The sequence below is a fragment of the Brachycentrus maculatus genome, unplaced genomic scaffold (assembly GCF_059751285.1).
Source record: "Brachycentrus maculatus isolate JH-2025_06_01 unplaced genomic scaffold, ASM5975128v1 h1tg000017l, whole genome shotgun sequence".
In the NCBI taxonomy this organism is placed as follows: Eukaryota; Metazoa; Arthropoda; class Insecta; order Trichoptera; family Brachycentridae; genus Brachycentrus; species Brachycentrus maculatus.
In genome coordinates, this window is record NW_028280771.1 from 502,416 (window position 1) to 518,312 (window position 15,897).

The window sequence follows — 15,897 nt, forward strand, 5'->3', positions numbered from 1 at the left end:
TACGTCAAATGTTACCTGGGTTTAAGGAAAATTGAGTTGCGGGCTATCGAATATCCCGCCTTCGGTGACTGCCGAATCAATTAATGAATTAAGTGCGTGGGGAGTATGTCCTGTACACGCAATGAAAGCCAAGTATCGATTGCCCCTTGAGTGGGTCGGATTAGGACTGTGTAAATGGCTCGCTTAAACCGTTTTAGCGTTTCGAGTATTCCGAGAATTGGATAGAAATGAGACGGTCGTATCGTGTAATTTGATCGTGACGTATGAACGTGGAAGTCTACGAGAAAACGACACGTTCTTTTTTTTTTTAACTCGCATAGAACGGACGATAGGTCATTTTACACAGTGTCATAATGAGATACCTTCGCTAACGAGGAGCGATATCGGTCGTTATAATGGTTGCTTTTTAAATGCCTTTGTTTCGTTTAGTTAAAAGCCCGAACAATCCACGTTTTATAGACGTATTTTATGTGAAGGGTTATTTTTAACGATTGTTGCGCGTAATGGTCGATAATCCTGAAATTATCCGGAGCATTGGTCTGTATGTTCCCGATAGTTACTTCAGAGAGCGTCGGCATAGATTGTTTCTCATTGCTATATACGGGACCAACCTGCCGATGGTTATGCCTGTAGGAAGAGCTACCGCTATGTTAAACAATATCACATTTGATATTGATCTGTTCCATATGTCTGAAGGAGTTTTCCAAAGCGGGATTCTTGTACATCTTTGAGTCTTCTTGCTTACTTTTTAATGTATATGCATTTAATATATTGTTTGTAATGCATACATTAATTTTGAATAAATTGAAATTAGATTTTTCTTTTAAATGGCACAAAAAAGAAGAAATATCCATTCCTCTATTTCGTAATCTCAAAAGCGTAATACCTAAACGTATGCAAAAAAAGTATATTTATATATAGAAAACATCGCGAGGTTACACGTGCTAAGATGATAACAATACATATGGCAGGGGTGAACTTACCAAATGACCTGCGAATAACGTATGATAAGAAATCCGCGATGTGGATACTCGGTAAGATATTAAATAATAACCCACACACGACCGATAATGCTGGCCGAACACTGACAAGTACGTAATGTGGTGTTCGACATGTCGTCGGGTTCACTCGGTGTCATAATGTTTTACAATAATATTATACTGACCTTTGGTGGTGATGTCAATAGCCGGAAAACCGCCATTGTTTCTTAAATAAAATTCTCAAAGTCTGACACGATGTTTCCTTGAAAATTTATCGTTCAAAGGCACATATTTGGGAATGACACAAAAACTATAAAGTTTATCCCCGGTGGACTTCCAACATTGGCAACAAATAAAAATTGTCCGCCTTCATAGTGTAATAGTCGGCACGCTTGGCTACCGTTCTGGAGATCCCGGGTTCGATTCCCAGGGGAAGAGGGAAAAAATAAATATTAGTGAATTTACATTATAATATTTATCGAAATATTCCCTGGACTGGTCCCTGAAGCGGAGGAGTGATCGCCTTGCCTTCATGTATGTAACGATTAAGATAAAACTGTGTCAATACGATGGCAGTGCCCCATGAACCATGCGGTGCGGATAAGGGTTAGGTTTTTTTAAAAGGGGTAACCTGCAAAGCCTCTACTTTTAGAGGCTTAGTTTTTTTATCCGCAGGTAGGATAGTAAGGATAGGCAAGGTAAATGTGAAAAATACATCACAAATACCGAGACCAATTGAAAATAAATATTTCTTGATTTTTTTTGCAATTGGCGGGAATCGAACCCGCGACGCCAGTTTCGCAGTCGAGCGACATCCCAACTACGCCACGGCGCCTGTCAAACTATTATAATTAGTATTGTTGTATTTTTATTGCTTTTATTTCCTTTGCGTCCATTATTTATTCGTTATTACGACGTATTTTGTTTGTTAGAGCTAAAATCACTCGTAAAACGAGTGTAACCAAGAAAAAAATATTATTTTTTGACATCCCATTAAAGATGAAGAAGAATATGGAAATCTGGGCATTTACGGGGCTGACGACCGTCATAGGCTGGTTTAAGTGATCACTTTACACACGTGTAACATTCACCAATTCTACCCATTATTGACAACCACACTACTCAAATTCTTGGAAGTTCTATATATATAGGAACCAATTTAGAAACCTTGTTCTTGAATCACTAGAACTTCACTAGAGACATCTATTGGTGAGATGTAAAGAAGCTTTTTTATTAAGCTTGTTAATATAATGTGGTAATGTACATATAAATGTTGTAAATATATATTTTTTTTTAACTATCAATTTCGCATATTCGCGACCAGGTTCACACGTAATATCATATTATACTTATTTACCATGCCAGGTTCGTGTGGGGCTTTCACTCGCACATTCGGCACGTGTCATTAGTTCGTAAAATATCCGACATCACAACGAGTTACGACCGAATAATGCCGGAACGACGCCGTTACGAGAGACTTAAAAATGTAATCCACTTTACTCTCGCTAATCCCCCTTCGTTACGGGGAGGCTTTACGTAGAAATTGGAGAAAAAATAATAATACCCGCAGAGCGAATAAAATTCGCCCGTTAATTGGGACCGGTCCCAATTAGCGGGAAAGCTTTGGGATGGGCCTATAAAAATAGTAAAAAGAGAAGGCCCGAGAATATCCACCGTTCGCAGACAAGGCTGAAAGCTAATTGCTTTCCATAGGTGAAGCGGGGAGAGATATACGAAGTGTGTATATGTCGCTCACTCCTTTCAAGAACGTCATAAATCAAAAATCGTAAATTTTCAGTTGTGCATGTTTTCGGAATGCCTAGAAAATGTACTATATCTCAGCAAAAGAGGCATATTTTTAACTTAATATTTACCCGCTACAGGGCAGAAAATATATATTTTTTTTGCATTTTTAAGAAAATGTATTGCTTAATTATTTTTGAAATATACTTTATATTTTTCAAATGGAGAAAAAACCATCGGGTTTTACCTAAAAAGATCTGTTGCACGGTAAAAATTTCAATTAATGGCTTGGTATTTATTTTTGATACATTGTATAATATTTTTAAACTTTAAAAACGATCTCCTGAAAAATCAAGTTTTTTGATTTATGACGTTCTTGAAAGGAGTGAGCGATGTATTATCTGAGACAATGAGCATATAAAAAGAAAGCTCATTTTATACAGAACGGATAGATACCTACGAGGTGAAAGGAATTAATTAAATTATATTAAACTAATGGTTTTGGTGTGAACATTGTAAAACTTCGTATTTAACATACTTATTAGTACAGGTACATATAATTTAAGACATTTATCATTTACAACATTTTGAGTGTGTCCAAATACATACTAATAAAGAGTTTCTGCTAATTGAAAAGCTTCTTTTCATCTCACCAATAGATGTCTCTAGTGAAGTTCTAGTGATTCAAGAACAATTTTTCAAAATTGGTTCATACATATAGAACTTTCAAGAATTTGAGTAGTGTGGTTGTCAATAATGGGTAGAATTGGTGAATGTTACACGTGTGTAAAGTGATCACTTAAACCAGCCTATGACGGTTGTCAGCCCCGTAAATGCCCAGACTTCCATATTCTTCTTCATCTTTCATGAGATGTCAAAAAATAATAGATTTTACATTTGATCACGCGTCGATTGGGAGATAGGTTTCCCTAAATAAGTGGTGCAAAATGTATATAAATAAAAATACGTTCGTTTGTTCATAATCTTAAATCTTAAGTTATTCGATGATTGTGTTGACATTTTGACACAACATTGCATTCTAATACGCGCATAATAAGTTTTACACACCTGTGATAGGTATTTTTTAAAACGTTTTTACCTCAATGGCAGCGCCATCTGTTGATCATAACAGCAACCCACGCGATACTAAACATTCCTCATGGCAAACAGCATGCTTCTTGACAGCCGCTACCTTTACCGTTTTTTTTTGCATTGTTGTTTCACACATTTTTAATATTTTACAAGCATTGTGAAATTAAACATATTATAAATATTTGCTTTCTATTTTATTTATTTTCCATTTTACCAGACTGAGACACAGAAACGCGTGGCCTAAAATAGCTAGTTTAGAATATTTTTTTAGGTACCCAATCTTAAGTTTTTTTATTTATTTATTTTTAATTACCTATTATTCAATAAAATCACAAATCGCTCACTCCTTTCAAGAACGTCATAAATCAAAAATTTTCAATTTTCAGTTGTGCATGTTTTCGGAATGCTCAGAAAATGTACTATATCCCAGCAAACGAGGCATATTTTTAACATGATATTTACCCGCTACAGGGCAGAAAGTGTTGTTTTTGCATTTTGAAGAAAAGGTATTGTTTACTTATTTTTTTAAGTATACTAAATATTTTTCAAATGGAGAAAAAAACTTCAGGTTTTACCTAAAAAGATCAGCTGCACAGTAAAAAGTTCACTAAGTGGATTGACATTTATTTTTAATACATTGTATTATATTTTTAAACTTTAAAAACGTTCTCCTGAAAAATCAAGTGTTTAGATTTATGACGTTCTTGAAAGGAGTGAGCGAAATGTGTAATGTAAAAAAAAACACAGAGGCTATTGTAAAATGTCACTTACAGTTCTACGATTTAATTCTGTTTCCTCGGGTGGATAGCAAATATACGAGGTGTATATATGTTGGACATCTTACCTGTAACAATAAAAACAAATAATTAAATAAAATAATACAATAGATTTTAGAGTCATAATTCAATAAGAAAAGTTCATACAGTAAAACTACTTATTTCGATAAGGATTCAACGGACGATTTTCGAACAAGTTTTTATAATATCTTTGAAGTATTATTTTGATTCGAGTCGATATCAACTCTCTTTTTATACGATTTCGAAATTTAATTTTAATTTCAAAAAATTATATAAATAAATTAACATACATTAAACAATCTTCTTCAAACCCTTATCCTCATCCGATGGTGCAAACGTCACCAGGGTAATATTGAATAAATATTAGAGTGAAAAAATCACTTATATTTCTTTGACCCCCCCCCCCCCGCTTCCAGTATCAAACCCGGGACATCCAGTGCGGTAGTCGAGCGTGCTGATCATTACACCACATTTAACGATACGTAACAGTAATTTGGAATTTTCTTACATCCCTCGTATGTGCTCACTACTCAGTACTATGCAAAGACAGGTACATATATGCAGAAGGGGCGCTAGGTCAATAATTTTTTACCTTTGCTTTTATGAAAGAATTTAAAAACAAATAAATTAGTATCCAACAAATTGAAAGCTGTCCCACCGCATTCTCAGATCTGATACAGAAGCATCTAGGCTTCCTGACAGACCTTCTCTTGCAAAGCAATTTTTTAAAGCAACTAAATTGTGAAATCTATTGAAAATGTGAAACAAAAAAATACATCCAGTTCACAGTGAATTTACATTTAAAAGCTTTCAATATCCCTGTCACTGCCAATCTAAATAAATACAAGTTTGTAAATCCACTAAGAAATTTTCTAGAAATACCCCAATATACAAAAAGCAATAAAGTAATTTGTTTTTTTTTGATATCGTAATTGGATTTTTATACAAGAAAACCTATTCGCCATATTTCTTAGCAAAAAAACCCACCATGTACATATATTTCGTGCGAGAAGTTTAATAAGTGTTTTTTTATTCGTTCACAGCGATTTATTACTCTCATATTACTGTAAAAAAAATATTTTCCATTATATACGACAGTAATATTATCTGCTTCCATTCCATACACATCTTTCTCTACGCATGACAATGGTTGTCAGGTTGTGAGCCGTTACGCCATACGCTTTTGAGGAAATACTGCGTGGGCTGTTGCTCTCAAGTACTACTAGTAGCTGGAGCAATACGCACATTTTTAAAGCTGTGGCGATAAATTATCGAGTAAAACTATTTTTACCGCAGTTAGGCGACAGTCCACACTCTTTTCTACCCCTATCTGGTGCATACGGCACTGCACCGAACCGACGCGGTGTCAACATTTTTGTCACAAATTTCATTTTAAATGAAATTTGTGACAAGACAAATTGACTTAATACCTCTATCTATATATGTATGTGTCATTTATTTAACAACCCTTTAACGACTAGACTCCTAAGTCGACGTGAACGTAAATTCTACGCTTAAGAGAAACGCGGAGACGTAATACGAAATATCTCATTTGGAAAAGACATGGAATTTTCTTAAAATTACGATTTTCCCTCGTTATTTCCAGCACGCTGCCTAGGTAACACAATATCACGTTTTGTAAAAAAATACGAAAACGTGAGAAGGAAATGTGAATTTTTAATGAAAATTTACGTTTTGGATTAGGGTAGATAGTAATTTTAAAATATGTAATAATAGAAACAAATAGTTACGATAAAAAGGTGCCCTCTTTCACAACACACATGACATGGTTAGTAACGAAATGAATATGGGAATGTACGTAATTAATTTTACTTCTTCTTTCTCTTCTTTGTCAGCTATCTCTCCACTGCTGGGTGTAGGCCACATCTAATTTTTACGCCAGTTTATTTCGACTCCTAGACCTGACCGCTTTCTTCAAGTATTTAATACCTGATCATGCCAAGTTTTCCAAGGTCTTTCTCAGCTCCTTTTTTCAAGTACGTTTGCCTCATAAAATTGTTTTACTATTCTTCAATCACTCATTCGTTCCACATGTCCAAACCGTCTCAACACACCTTTCTTAATTTTATCAGTAGGGCTTATCTCAGCTTTGCATTATTTCCTTATTTAACCATTCAAACATCTATCGTACATCGTTTTGCCGCACGTATGTCTGAAGGATAGCATTTAGACCTATTCAGATTTAGATTTTCTTACATTGGGGTTGAAGCTGTACTGCCGGTTTAGCCTACTGTGATTATCCTTCAAACCTTTAACCGCACTGCATCACATAAGATCAATGTTATCTTGATCGTTCACACGTAAAGGGAAGGTGATCAGCCTCCCGCTTCAGTCCGGGGCGATATTGAAATAATATTAGAGTGAAAATCACTTATATGTATATTTGACCCACCCTCCCATGGGAATCGAACCCGAGACCTCCTATAAGGTAGCCGAGCGTACTAACCATTACACTACGGAGGCTGAAAACTTATTCTTGTTCTTTTTATAGATACTCAAGATCTGTCTGTGCCTCCGCCTGTCGCTCTTGGGATGTTGACTCCCAGCTATCTTTCCACCTTTCTGGAGGTCTGCCTGGGGGACTGCGTCCTTCAGGGCTTCCTTGAAGGGCGATACGTGGAAGTCTGTCTTCTGACATTCTGTTTACATGCTCATTCCAGTATCGCCTGCGTTGTCATCCCCACCTCGCGATATCTTCCGCAAAAAAACCGTGATTATTAATTTTTAATTAAAGTTTTACTTAGTAAATACCACTATGTCTTAAAATCTGCTGTGACACGTGTTTCGATGCATCCAGCATCATTTTCGAACACCGTGTTTGAAAATGATGCGGGATGCATCGAAACACGTGTCACAGTAGATTTTAAGACATAGTGGTATTTACTAAGTAAAACTGTAATTAAAAATGGATAGATTTTACCACAAAGTGACTGCCGAATCGATTAATGAAATGTGATAATTAAACCTAAAATACGGGTTTTTCATCAAACGAGCACATATTTCGTTACTTATACATGTCGCTCACTCCTTTCAAGAACGTCATAAATCAAAAAACTTGATTTTTCAGGAGAACGTTTTTATAATTTAAAAATATAATACAATATACGAAAAATATTTAGTATATTTAAAAAAATAATTAAACACTAGCTTTTCTTCAAAATGCAAAAACAATACTTTCTGCCCTGTTGCGGGTAAATATTAAGTTAAAAATATGCCTCTTTTGCTGGGATATAGTACATTTTCTGGGCATTCCGAAAACATGCACAACTGAAGATTGACGATTTTCGATTTATGACATTATATGACATATATTTAGAAATGTATCCTTTCTTTAGTGCTGTATGGTTTGTCAATCTGTGTATGGTAGTGTACGCGTACGCCCGCTTATAGCGAAAGCCCAGCGAACACGAGCCGGCTCTAGACTCTACTATCCAGCACACGGCTGTAGGCTCTCCACGCCTGTCTGGCGAAAGTCGTCAAGTCTGCGAGGCCGGCAGAGTGGCGGCTGGCGCTGGCGGCCATCGCCGCGCCGCGCCCGCGAGCTCCTCCCACTATGACTTCGATTAATGATCGACTCTCAAAATTTCTATTGTTCGTATGCAGCGGTCGGAATAGGTCAAAAAGTTGATGCAGTAAAACCTCGATATAACGGAGTATTTGGGAGAAGGTGGTGTTTGATATCGACGCGCTTGCTTTCGGTGATCCCGCTTTGAAAAAGGAATAAAGTTTTACAACATTTTGAGTGTGTCCAAATACTTGTTCACAAAATCTGGATTATCTCCAATTCTAATATAAGAGTTTCTGCTTAGTAAAAAGCTTCTTTACATCTCACCAATAGATGTCTCTAGTGAAGTTCTAGTGATTCATGAACAAGGTTTCTAAATTGGTTCATATATATAGAACTTCCAAGAATTTGAGTAGTGTGGTTGTCAATAATGGGTAGAATTGGTGAATGTTACACGTATGTAAAGTGATCACTTAAACCAGCCTATGACGGTCGTAAGCCCCGTAAATGCCCAGACTTCCATATTCTTCTTCATCTTCGATGAGATGTCAAAAAATAATATGAATAAAGTTTTGTTTGCACTTTTGAAGTTTGCTATTTTTTTATGATCATCTCTCTAAAATTACGAAAATGCGTAAAATACAGTTGAGTTTTATTATCTGATGAATGGTCAAAATCAAGTTATCAGATCGTCGAGTTGTGATCAAGCAACGGACAACTTCATTTTTGGCAATGTTGTTGCTCCGGTTAGGTGCAGTCTACAAACAGGACGGCATTATGCCTCAAATTCTGGTGCTAGACGTATGACGTGATAATCATGACGGTTTCAAGTTTTGTTTGCACTTTTGTTTTAAAACATAATTTGTGATTATCGTGGCTGTTAAAAAATGTTAACATGCGGCAACACTTTTTTTTTTGGAATTTGAGCATGTATAATATTAACAGAACGTTTTTAATTTTTTTTTACATTTGACCAGTTTTTTTGTCCGTTTTATCCGAAGTTCGTTAAATCGAGGTTTTACTGTACTAGATTGATTCACGAATTACAATTTCCTCACCGGAGAATGCACTATCCCACCATTAGCAGACGATAGGTAGGTGGTTCACCAGTCAATGTTTTTAAGACAACATCCAATGTAAGGTTCGATCCTCTACTCTTGTCACAATTTTCACAGCACTAAAAATATTTGGGCTGATAATAAAATTGTATTGTCTATCTAACTAAACATCACGCCGCTTCCCTGCAGGGGTAGGCGTAGAGACTAGAACGCCACACCGATCTGCCTTTGCACGCAATCTTCGCCTTCAATGTGGGAACATTCACACATCATCTCACACATACACGCCGATTATTACGACACCAAACTTGACCACTTTTAAGTACATATTTGAAATACTTGATCATGCCATGTTTTACTCGGTCTTCGTCTGCTTCTATTACCAACTATATTTGATTCTAATCACCCTGCACACAGGATCACGAAGAATCGATAACCCACGATAAGAAAATATGGTACAACGTGAATTTTTTTTTCTCATTGATTTATTCAGCAGTCACTTTGTGATAAAATCTATCCATTAGTAATATAAGTTTTACTTAGTAAATACCACTATTTCTTAAAATCTATTGAGACACACGTTTCGATGCATTCCGCATAATTTTTTAATACCGTGTTTGAAAATGATGCAAGAATGCATCGAATACATGTCACAATAGGTTCTAAAAAATAGTGGTATTTACTAAGTAAAACTTTAAAAGTGAATTTTCATCTTAATATCTAGAGGTCGATCGCGAAGATGGAAGGAAGACTAGAATAGATATTTTTTCAACGAAATTTTTTGCGTTTTTTTAAAAATGTTTTTCAAGATAGTCTCGCTGGTCAACCGAGCGAAGGAGACACAATTTTTGTCGGTGACAAGAATTGTGTCGAATAATAAGCAAACTTTGCGCGAGGCAAATAACATATTTGCCTTATCTTGTTGTCGTGTCGATGTGTCAATGTGGTTGCGGTCGGTCGACTCAGCAGAACTCGACATCAGCTGTTTTATCGGGCGTGCATATATCGCTCACTCCTTTCAACAACGTCATGTATCAAAAAAGTTTTTTTCAGAATATCGATTTTAAAGTTTAAAAATATGATAAAATGTATTAAAAATACATTTCAAGCCACTTATTGATTTTTTCACTGTGCAACAGATCTTTTTACGTAAAACCTGAATGTTTTTTTTCCACTGGAAAAATATTTAGTATATTTAAAAAAATAATTAAACAATACATTTTCTTCAAAATGCAAAAACAACACATTCTGTCCGGTAGCGGGTAAATATTAAGCTAAAAATATGCCGCTTTTGCCGGGATATAGTACATTTTCAGGGCATTTCTAAAACCACAGAACCATGATAACTGACTTCTTCGTACCTCAGTTGAATGAGGCATTGATATGACAGAGCCTTGGTTTCAACAAGATGGCGCAACATACCACTAGGCGCGCGCCACCATCAATTTGCCTCTGAGACATTGATATTTATCTATCACCACCCTTAGTGTTTCCCTCTACCTCCTTCCCTAAACTCTTTTTTTTCCTTTGCCTTCCTTACTATCGTCAATTTGTAATTTATGTTTTTTTTTTTAATGTTCAAGTACTACCTACCCTCTGATCACAAACAGCTATATATGGAATCAAACGTTTTGCCCAATATAATGTCTGTTTTTGGTTGGTTGGAAGATATTGGTTTTTAGCAATAAGCCCGCCAATGTACTTATTTGTTTTCTGTACATGAAGTTTATATAAATAAATTTACAGTGCGAAATTTTACTATATTTGTATACCTCTAAAAAATCAGCCTATAGTCGGTAGTGTAATGGTAAAGGGGTATAAGTATCTGTCAATTTTTTTTATTTTCTAAGTTTGTTTCACAAAATGTCTAAAATAGTGTATTCCACTATCTGGCAAAAGGATATAGCTGTAGTTGCAATACTTATTTCGTTTTATTGAGATATGTACATATAAAAATACATACACAAATGAGTTATTTAATTTCACAAGTTTGTTTTTGCTCTCCTGTAAAATTTGGTGTGAGACAGATATACCCCTTTGCCTTTACACTACCGATATATCGCTCACTCCTTTCAAGAACGTCATATATCAAAATTCGTAAATTTTCAGCTATGCATGTTTTCGGAATGCCCAGAAAATGTACTATATCCCAGCGAAAGAGGTGTATTTTTAACTTAATATTTACCGGCTACAGGGCAGAAAATGTTGTTTTTGCATTTTTAAGAAAAGGTATGTTTTAATTGTTATTTTAAATATACTAAATATTTACAAATGGAGAAAAACCTTCAGGTTTTACCTAAAAAGATCTGCTGCACAGTAAAAAGTTCAATGAGTGGCTTGATATTGATTTTTAATACATTGTGTTATATTTTTAAACTTTAAAAACGTTCTCCTGAAAAATCAAGTTTTTTGATTTATGACATTCTTGAAAGGAGTGAGCGATATGTAATTGTGTGTATGTAACCATATTTTGTATGTATTCAGACGACACCGAACACTGATGCATTGAAACGGTTAAGGATAACGACAGGCGCGTGCTTTACGAGACATGGGTAGAAAAACAAGGGGGGATTAGTATTCATTTGTATCAATTGACGTCATGAGCTGACGAACCAAATATTATCATACTAGCCGAGAGCCCGCTGACGAGAAAAATAATGTAGGCGTCCGAAAATAAACGACTTAATTTCAATAATAATAGATTTTCAGCATTTATGTCACTCAAAATTCTTCAATCGGCGCCATCTTGATCGGATATACAAAAATAAAGATTAAACTTTGAATTAAATGAAGCGTGGGAAGAACACGATGAAGATAACCGAAAAAAATACAAAAATTGGAGAATAAAAAAGGTCGAAAACTAGCGAAATAAGAGAAAGAAAAATGTAAAAATAACTCCTAAGTGGAGATAATCCAGATTCGTGAACTATATTTTGACAGACTCAAAATGTTGTAAATAAATCAACTGGTCAAATTATAAGCTCAAATAAATTTTTTTAATTATGTTTTCTAGAATGTATGTGAATAATACAGGATTCGGACCTCACATACAAATGAAAGAGTTTCTGCTTAGTAAAAAAAGTTAGTGTCTCTGGTGAAGTTTCGCATACTGTGTTTCGAGTAAAATATCAATATATCTAGAAGTTTCACGAATTTAGGTAGTGTGGCTGTCAATCATGGGTAGAATTGGTTATATTACACGTGTGTTAAGTGGTCACTTAAACCAGCCTATGAAAGTCGTAAGCCCTGTAAATGCCCAGACTTTCATATTATTTTTCATCTTTGTTGAGATGTCAAAAAATAATGAAAGAAAAATGTATAAACAGGCCGAAAAATAGTGTTAATACTGGTCTACTGAGCGATTGATTCTATCGTAATTTCTCAAGAAATTATAGTAAGACGATGAAGTTTTAATACTGGACAATTTATATAGCGCCAGTTTAGTGAAAAACGTCTAAAGAGGGCTTCTATACTTACTAAAAAATATTTCTACAATCGGTTGTTTCTTTGAAAGGAACCATGCAATCTGCATCGTGTTGTGAAAGGAACCATGCATTTTAGATAATTACTTGGAACATGATGTATGAAAGACGTGGATCTTTCCAGAAACCTTGATTATAGCTTGGGAACGTGCGTGACTGAATTGGGAGTGGAAAATTTTAGTATAGGAAGATTGGAAGTCGCAGTGAACGATTAATGATCTTCATATAACTAACTAACCATCACGCCGATTCCCCGCAGGGGCAAGCAGAGAGAATAGAACGCCATACCACTTTGTCTTTGCAAACATTTTTGGCATCTTCTACATTCATGCATATCCTCATATATACCGGCCGATTATTTCGACTCCTGACCCGGCCGCTTTCAAGAATTTGACATACCTGACAGTGCTAAGTTTTCATCGGTCTTCTGTTGCTTCTTTTTCGAACTACATTCGCCTTATAAATTTGTTTTACCGTTCTTTTCTCACTCATACGTTCGACATTTATCTTGACACACCTTTCTTAATTTTATCGATAATGCTTATCACAGCCTAGCATTCTTTCTTTATATGACCATATAAAGCAACTCTGTATTCAATTGAATGGGTGAAAATTAGGATTCAAAATTATTTTTCCTCGTTTCACCATACGGACATCTATCATACATCGCTTAGCTGCATATTCGTTTGAGGGATCGCATTTCGACTGCATTCAGTGTACTTTCATCCTTATTTTTTCAGTGTAAATATAATATTTTGTACAAATGACACGACGATTCAATGAAACGATTATAAGGTGAACTAAGGTGACATGCAGAATCCATTACAGTTTCAAAATAAACTCTGTTTTTGTATTCGGTCCTATTTCGTGATTTGGTATTTAAAAGGAATACACTATTCGAGCCGTCGTCATACATACTAATATGGTGGGAGGAGGAGGGCTTGTTTGTGTCAAATTCGAGAGATCACGCAGTCGCTTCACACAGGAAATTATGCACAGTCCAACAAACTGCTATATGTTACGAGTCAATAGTGGTATATTCATTAGCACATATCGCCCACTCCTTTCAACACCTTCATATATCAAAAATCGCCATTTTTCAGTTGTGTATGTTTTTGGAATGCCCAGGAAATGTACTATATCCCAGCATAAGCGGCATGTTTTTAACTTAATATTTACCCGCTACAGGGCAGAAAGTGTTGTTTTTGCATTTTGAAGAAAAATTATTGTTTTTTTTTTTTTTAAATATACTAAATATTTTTCAAATGGAGAAAAAAACCTTCAGGTTTTACCTAAAAAGATCTGTTGCACAGTAATAGTAGTAGCAGTTCAAAAAGTGGCTTGATATTATATAGTTTTTTGATTTTTGACGTTCTTGAAAGGAGTGAGGGGTATATAAATTTATGTACATGGTGCTTTGAGCAACGTAGAATTTATGCCTATAGATTTAGTTTCAGTCCGTTTTCAAGTCTTTACTAGGGTTTAAGTTTTGTACTAACATTTCTTGGTGGAACTGCATTTTATAGAATAAAGTAACAACTATGTAGTTTTTTCCACATGAATTTTATTTGACCAGCTACCGGGTTTTGTCGTAACAGACATCATCAGACCAGTCTGAGGATGTCGGTTACAATGACACCCGGTAGCTGGCCAAATAAAATTTAATGTGGAAAAAACTACATAGTTGTTAATTTATTCTTTAATTGAGAAATTATTATTTGGGAGGCATAAATCGGATATAAACATTAAATGAAGGATGCAATGGTGAATTAAAACATCGTGAATTAAAGACATTAGTTTGAAAATGCTATAACAAGGCGAAACAATTGTCACAAATTTTATTTTTATGCGTTTTTAACAATGAAATACAATTTAGTAGACTCTAAAAATCAGTGTTTTATTTTAACATTTAATATATAAATTTGAAACAATATACCATTTTATTGAACATTTCGCTGTTCATGTTCGCGAAATTCGCTTGTGGACGACAGATTACACTGTTAATTTGTTTTACCAATACCGTTAAAACTGGCGGAAAACTATTTATAAAATATGTTTCAAATACAACATATTCGAATCCATAGAAAAGTAGGATTTTTTGTTTGGTTATTTTTTTTTGCTTTCTCAAACACGTTAAATTGTTTTTAATTAAATATAATTATTTTGTAAGCACACTTATGTTATGATATTTCGAATTTAAAAATAAATAAGTAAAAATAAGTGTAGGAGGTAAATCGTATAAGAATCTAAATAAAAAAAATATCTGGTCAAATTATAAACTTAAATAATAAAAATGAAAATAATATAAGAGTTTCTGCTTAGTAAAAAGCTTCTTTACATCTCACCAATGGATGTCTCTAGTGAAGTTTTAGCGATTCATGAACAAGGTTTCTAAATTGGTTCATATATATAGAACTTCCAAGAATTTGAGTAGTGTGGTTGTCAATAATGGGTAGAATTGGTGAATGTTACACGTGTGTAAAGTGATCACTTAAACCAGCCTATGACGGTTGTAAGCCCCGTAAATACCCAGACTTCCATATTCTTCTTCATCTTTGATGAGATGTCAAAAAATAATGTAAAAATGAAAATTATATTTTCTGTCGTTTCTCATGTGTGTGATTATAATCCAGGATTCGGACCTCACATACTAATAAAAGAGTTTCTGCTCAATAAAAAAGCTTCTTTTTCATCTCATCAATCTCTAGTGAAGTTCTAGTGATTCAAGAATAATGTTTCGAAATTTGTTCATACATAGAACTTCCAAGAATATGAGTAGGGTGGTTTTCAATAATGGGTAGAATTGGTGGTCGTCAGCCCCATAAATGCCCAGACTTCCATATTCTTCTTCATCTTTGATGAGATGTCAAAAAATAATACGTATAAGAATCGTTTTATGCGTTGATCAAGAAAAAACTTACGATAAAAAGCCAAACGCCTCCTACCTCGAGTACCTCTTAACGCAAAAATCTTTTGTTATAAACAGTAATACTTTGGAGGTTGTCATGTTTGGAGCTACAACACGATTTCGCCGTTCTTCGATTTGAAACATAGATATGAGTTTCCTTTATTTCCTAATAATTTGGCTCTTCAATTTACGAAACCAACTACAAACCAGTTCGTAACGCATTAAAAAAGTGGTTTATCCAAATTATTATAATTAATTTAAAAGATTTTGGAGAGATCGTGTAACTTAGCAATAGTTTGGCACTCGTCCGA

General features: G+C 34.8%; 1 protein-coding gene across 8 annotated transcripts in view; it reads right to left on the reverse strand.

Moving 5' to 3' along the window:
- Window positions 1–15,897, reverse strand: part of Hipk (Homeodomain interacting protein kinase) — a 162,813-nt gene that overhangs the window by 59,643 nt on the left and 87,273 nt on the right. Inside the window, exon 1 of one of the 8 annotated variants that reach the window (XM_088266402.1) lies at window positions 4,587–4,604. The exons of the other annotated variants lie outside the window; for them this stretch is intronic. The gene's annotated coding sequence lies outside the window, so the exon portion shown is untranslated. Of the gene's footprint in view, window positions 1–4,586; window positions 4,605–15,897 lie in introns of those variants that run through there. 8 annotated transcript variants of the gene reach the window in all.